We start from the raw sequence: 7,167 nt of genomic DNA on the forward strand, positions 1-7,167 counted from the left end.
TTTGTATTATTACTACCACTAATAATAATAATAATAATAATAATATAAATTATTATTATTAATAATAATCTTCATCATTATCATCATTATTACTTCTACTATGAAACGAAAAAAATAGCAAATATAAAAAAATAGGTATAAATTTTACTGTAGGAAAATAATATATATCCATGCAAATTTTACTGTAGGTTTAAATTTATATATATTTGTTATTCAATTTCTTCTTAATATTAGATCTTCGTAATTTCATATTTTAAAACGTTTCATTTTGACCCATAACTTCTTTATGCTTCTTTTATAAACATCTTTGGGACGTTGAAGTTACTCAAACAAACTTTCTGATTTGATAACCACACGCCGTATTGCAATTTTAGTTTTATTTAATGCATCTGAAAGCTAAACTTTAATACACAGCTTTAATACATGAGTCATTCGCTTTCTAGTTTCCTCCAAAAATTCCCACGGGTTTTCCATAATGGTACTTTTTCGATATGTAAAGTTTGAGAGTACCATCACAGCTCTACATTGTTGTTTTTTAGTTGTAATGAGCTTGACAACTTTCTACATGCAGCAACTAACGTCCTAAAACACATTTGAGGTCTGACTGCATGTAATTTATCCAGCAGACATGAAAGTGTCTTCCAGTAATGTTGACCACGGACTTTCTTTTACTCATAAAACACTAACCGCTATTCAAAAAACCTGGGAAAATCCCAAAAGACTGGTGCATTACAAAAGAAGTCGACGTCAAGTTTAAGCAGCTCAATGCTTCCTATACCCGGTTTTAAACGAAGAACGGCATGAGAATTTATTGCTTATTTATTAATGAATATTTATGCACGTGGAAGCTCTCAGAAAACCTGAAACCGGATCCTGTTTAGTAACTGAAACGAAGCAAAAACAAGCACGACGAGGCGAAGATCTAAAATCCCACACGAACACAATGCACTCCAGACGCGTTCGAGAGCTACAGACGTCAAGCGCCGCGTGAACTATTTGTCACGTTAAACAATCCTGTCCTTTAACAAATAATTTCCCCGCACATGTGGAAGTAATACGCTCTGTGGGCAAAGTTCACACCGCATGAGGTTTCGTCCCTGCTTGTATGTTACAGCTAAATTCACGATCAATCCTTTTGATTTATTAGATCTTCTAGAGGTCACACAGCCCTATTTACACAACTTATGTAAGCTGATATCTATATATACAGCAGTGCAAACCTTAATACAGCGTGCTGGATGGGTTCCAGATGTCCTCAAACAGCACCACATCATAAAAACCTGTATTTCCAGATCTCATACTTCTGCCTGAAACCCGGAGGCTTTTACAACCCTAATTACATCCACTTGATGGTGTTGATAACAAAGTCAGCCAATGATGTCCTGTAATGCACTGCAGTTTTATTATACATGGGAGACTTGTACTTGAAAAATTCCAGCGCTGCTTTAAGACCTAAATATTCCCAAAGCGATGGAGAGCAGTTCATGCAATTCCTGAAAAGAAAAGCTTGCTGCGGTTGCGCCGTCTTTAACATTTGCAATTATGCATCGCATGAATCTTTTATCCAAAGCGCTCACGGTGCATTTATAAGTTATGTGTTTTATAATTACATGCATTGCCCTTAAAACATTTGTGCAACAGAAAAACCTCGAAAGGATCATGTGACACTGAAGAGTAATGATGCTGAAAATCCAGCTTCGATCACTGAAAAAAATTACATATTATAATTTATTCACATAGAAACAGTGATTTTAAATTTTAATAATATTGTTAAATTTTTACTGTATTTTTGATCATTTACGCATTTTAAAAATGCATTTAAGGTACAGTATACATTTTCATTCACACTCATTTTCATTGTGAGCATGCATTCCAAAAAGCAACTACATATTTTCTAGTTTATGGGCCTTTTGGGTCGCAAATAATATTAAAATGTGGATTATTTGAAACCGGGGTTATTAAAGTTCACTAAAACTGAAATCATAAAAAAAGGTTTTGAAATAAAATAAACATTAAAACAAGATTTTAAAAAAATCTGTTAATGTTTAACTAAATTGCGTTATAGATTAGTTATATAAATTAATATAACACTATATAAATTATAGTTATAGAAAAGTTGTATAAAAATAATTAACTGAAACAGAAAATGCAAATAATAACACTCATAACATATATTAATAAAATCTGTACTTAATTACACTAAAATTACACGGCTTGAATCTACATACAAAAAATAATAATAATAAAAAAAACTAGTAAGTTTAGTAAAAAATTATATATTTTTTAATATATTAAGCTAAACTTATTAAAATTAAAAATGCACTTTTTAAATTTTATTTCAAGTAACAAAAACGACTTAAAACGACTTAAAAACGACTACTTTTTAAGACAAAAAATAAATAAATAAATAAAAATCTGATAGTTGTGCTGAATTTTTACATTTTCTCAACATTTGCTTTTTTAAAGTTCATACGGTTATTAGGCTTTAAAGCAAACAACAAACGAGACACGGACGAATAGCAGATTCACAAACCTTACAGACCAAATGTTGATCGTAACTTTGTGATTACAGGCCTGGAGGATATTTATGACTATCATTATTCCAGCTCATATTTACTGCAGGAACAATAATCAAACTTGATGTTTTTACATCCGAGTGTTTTCTTTCTAGGCCTGAGGTTTCGCAGAAGTGTTAAATCCTCAATGAAGACGAGTTCTAGTGCTTGAAATCTTCATCTACAGAATCTCGTGCAGAAAAAACATAAATTTAAGAGGCTTAAAAGCGGCAGTCGAGCTCCCTAATACCAGCCTGAACCTAAAAAAAAAAAACGCTGCTCTCCTCGAGGCCATCGTAAATCAGTCTTGGAAACACAGGGAGAAGAACATCATAAAAACACATCGTGAATATGGCTATTGTCGATGCTTTGACATGTGTGAATGTGAAACATGCCACCCAGAGCTGCGATCTTTCAACAACGTGTCCTGGAACTGGTTTCAGAATAAAAGAGGGAAAAAAGTTGATAGGGCTTTTTTCATCCGAAGCGTCTGGTGAGGTCCTGGGTTTCTATCGCGCAAATTAATGACACCGGCGTCAATAAATCAAGAACGCACACCAGCGGAATATAACTGTTTGTAAGGCAACACAAACAAAGCCACGAGACGGCACACATGGTTATATTTAACAGCTCTGATGTGTGTCAGTTTAGATATTAATCCTAAATGTGTTGAAATGCTTTCTGTCGGCTGATTACACCTGGCTAATAAAATGCGTATAATTTTGGGGTGTGTGAACGAGCCACTCGTTTTGCCCATTCACACGTGCAATTTTAAAGCCAAGGTACATGAAACTCTTACATGCTTGGATTTGCATGTTATCCTGTTCTGATATGCATCAGCGTGCATCATAATGCAAAGAATGTATATGTGCTTGCAATGCATTGACCGAGCTTGTGTGTGTGAGTTTGCATACTATCATGTTTCAGGCCTAAGGGATGCATGCAATAAAACAGTGTGCACTAAAAAAGTGCATTAACTCCTAAAATGCATTAGTTCATCAGACTGATCAAACATTTTAAAAGCATTGATTCAACCCATCTAATGTGTAAATATATTCTGAGAACGTTCCCTGTTAGCTGAGTTAGGTTTAGGGTTAGGGTTAGGGGTTAGGTTTGCGTTGTGCATCAAAACTATTTTTAACTGAGCATCTTTAAAACAAAACAAAATGCTCTCAATAAAAAACTATTCAGAATGTGGCACACGTGTACAACTCCAAATCCTGTATGAACGGCCCTTCAGAAATGACTAACTGGACACATGTTGCTCTGGGTTAAACCACACTCCCATAAAATCCTTGTACAATCCCATCTCCAATGACAATCGCATGCAATTCATCATTCATCTTGCTGGTCAAGTCTTGGACATCACCCAACATAAGTGTTGTTTCATTATCAAATTTTGGGTTTCTGAATATAAAATATGCAAACAACCACCAAGATGCATTCTCCACAAAGCAGTGAAATACAACCAGCACAGAGGAGCCAAGATCATCTGCGGCACAGCGCTGGCAAAACACACGCTCCATCCCTAGAAAGAGGGAGCAGAGTCGTAAAATGTTGGGAAGCTCTGGGAAATCAGTCAAAAAGAAAGATGCAATTAAAGGTCCCGCTGTGATCTTGGGACCCAGCCATACTGGGCCTGCTCTTGTGAAAGCACTGGGAAAGCAAGGCCCCATAAATCTCAATGGATGACACAGAGTACAAAACAATAAATATTTTTCACAACAAAGTGTGTCCTGGAAAGTCTGTGAGGGGCATGCATGCCAAACCTATATGCGTGGAAGCCAAAATGGCATGGATATATGCTGCTTGTGAATACTTCTATAGATTTGGGGCTTTTCCAAGATCCGTCGGGATATTTTCCACAACAAGACTTTTACAGCGCAATTTACTGTGCAGTATTTCCCTTCGCGTTCACATTTTCCAATGGGGTTACCTTTGACCTACTTAAGCATGACACGAGAAGCACAATAAAACTGAACAAGGGGTTCATTTCGGGGCTATTTCATGACTTTTCATATTCTTTCACACTGAACATACTGGACTGAGCGGAGCTATCTTTGCTCAGAATTGATCTCTGCTCAAGAAATGCTGTAAGAATGTATATTTGATCAGATCAGAATTTATTTGGTTTACAGAAAATAAAAGTGTTCCTAACCCTAACCCTAACCCTAACTGTTCCTAACCCTAACCCTAATTGCAGTATGGAGTTTATTGTAAACTGAATCGCTCTGAGACACTAAAATAGCATGGGGTCAGGAGCTGCTCACGTGTAAATAAACACAGTGCCGCGCTTCACATTATGTAATTAAATCACAGCCAGTCATTTTGGTTTATTCTGATAAAATCGAGCAGCCCAATACAAACACTGCTTCATCTTTCTGGACGATCATCAAACCGAAGCATAGACTACTTCAGCGGTCAGTGACTCGCATCCTTCAGCTCATCCAGGAACTGGAATGTGAAGAGGTTTCATTGTTTTCCTAGGCGCTCTATTGAGCATCCATCTGCACAGTCACTATAATACAACTTTCTGAGGAAAATGTTGGTCTGTCTGTGCAAAACTGTGTTCATATGCAGAGTCGGAGGTGTTAAGAGTGAACTGTAAGCATTGCTTAAATAAAATAATAAATGTAACCAGTTCATCTGGAGCACAAATGTTATAAGCTGCAAGCCAAAGTTTAAGGTTAAGCATGAATTTGCACCAATTATTCTTTAAAATCAATATCTTTAGCAGGCTTATCTTAGTTGAATCTGAATGCAAATCCCAGATCTCTGGATCGCTGCAATAACAGCTTTATCAATTCTGGGAAAGAGATGATCAGATTTCTAAGATCCTCGATTATGTGATTTCTCCCATAATCCGGTCATTTTGTCATTCCTTACTTTAAGCTGATGAAAGAGCTACTCAAGACGTGTGACTGACAGCCGGAAAAGCACTTTAAAGAAAGATTATAACTGGCTTTTCTTGTTTGAAAGAGGCCCTTTGACTGCGACAGCACAACAAGATTTTACAGATGAGTTTTTGCTCCATTTTTCTCCAGCTCCGAAGGCTTTCAAATGTTGTAAATCATCCTATAAATACTGTGGTGGATTTTGGCAGACTCCGGCCCGGGATCTGTCTTTTAAAGCAGTTACACCCCTGAAACCTCTTAATAGATGACTGTCTGACCTTACATAACCCGATTTGCACCGCGCTGCAGCGGCGCTCTACCTCATTCTGCGGCGTGGGGTGAATTTAGGTCGCTCTGTGTCAAAATAAAAACGCAGCTTGGTTCCTAGCGTCAGCTCTTTGATATTACGTAATCAACCTTGAGTGAGGACAGCTTCACAGCCTCCGGTGGAGCAGAAACCCTGTTGAGAACGGATCAGATCAGAGCGCGGGAGGATCCTCAGCCAGAACACAGCAAAGGAAAGAAAAGACAACTGCACAAATTGAAAAAAAGAGCCCTGACGGGAGTGTATAATGTTTGCAAGGCTCTGTCCTAAATTGCACTCTGGCGCCGCAGGAGTTCAGAATCTCGCTGAAATCGTCAGTCATCACAGAAAGTCATGATGCTCTCCTTTGAGAAGCGAGTGAGAGTCGAGTTAGACTACTTACTTGGCAATGATGCTAAAAAATGATTTACAGAGCACTTAGAGTATGCATTTTGCCAGTCAATTCTTGGTATTTTATTTTTTTGCTATAAAAGCAAAACTAAGTATTAATGTGGTCGTGGTTAGTGTTATTGTGGTTTAACATTCACTCAACACATTCAGAGACAACCACCCACAGTACTCTAGCAAATGCATAGCAACTCACTAAAACACCTAAACATTAAGGGAGTAACAGTACATGTATTCGTCCCGAACAGTCACGGTTCATGCAGTCAGACGACGAATACAGTCAATCGTAGGTGATCAATCCAAATCCAAAAGGGAGCATACATGGTAATGCGACACTAACTGTCACAACAGGAAGTAGCAGAAGAAGAGACCATCTATGATCCAACCCAAAACAATAATGCTGAGTTAAGATGGCATGGTTTTATTTTGGCTGATCTCTATTCCAGAATTGCAATTGCAATCATTTCCTAAAATGTAATTTGTGTGAAAATTTTATGAGATCTGTAAAGAGGAGAAAATATTGCATACTGTTTTTTTTTCGATGCTCAAAATATTGGAAGAGAAATATGTGTGGGTTTGCATCTCTGAGAGGAGCTGACTGTCTTCAGAAATGCTTTGATGGCATTTTATTTTCACATAATGCAATTAAAAGTAGAGTTTATAAGCGCAGCGCTGCTTTGTTTACAGTGGTAACCAAGGAAACAGTGTATCGCTGCTGTTCCATAAACGCCACCTGTCAGAGAAATACATTTAAATATTTAATAAATAAACAAAGAAAATTAATGTAAAATAAATCTGCCTTTCATTCAGTCCTTCTGCTGTTTTTGTTTTGCGCAGGCTTCTTAAGTAGCCTAATTTCACAAATGTTAAAGTCAGTCCATTATGTTTTTGCAAACACAACTGATTATTCTACATATACACATATTATCTGTTCAAAATAAATGCAAAAATTATTCCTGCTGTACTGAACTCAAATCGTGATTTCTCGAATGGTGATTTCTTTTCC

The sequence above is a fragment of the Carassius auratus genome, unplaced genomic scaffold (genome assembly GCF_003368295.1).
Source record: "Carassius auratus strain Wakin unplaced genomic scaffold, ASM336829v1 scaf_tig00034518, whole genome shotgun sequence".
NCBI lineage: Eukaryota > Metazoa > Chordata > Actinopteri > Cypriniformes > Cyprinidae > Carassius > Carassius auratus.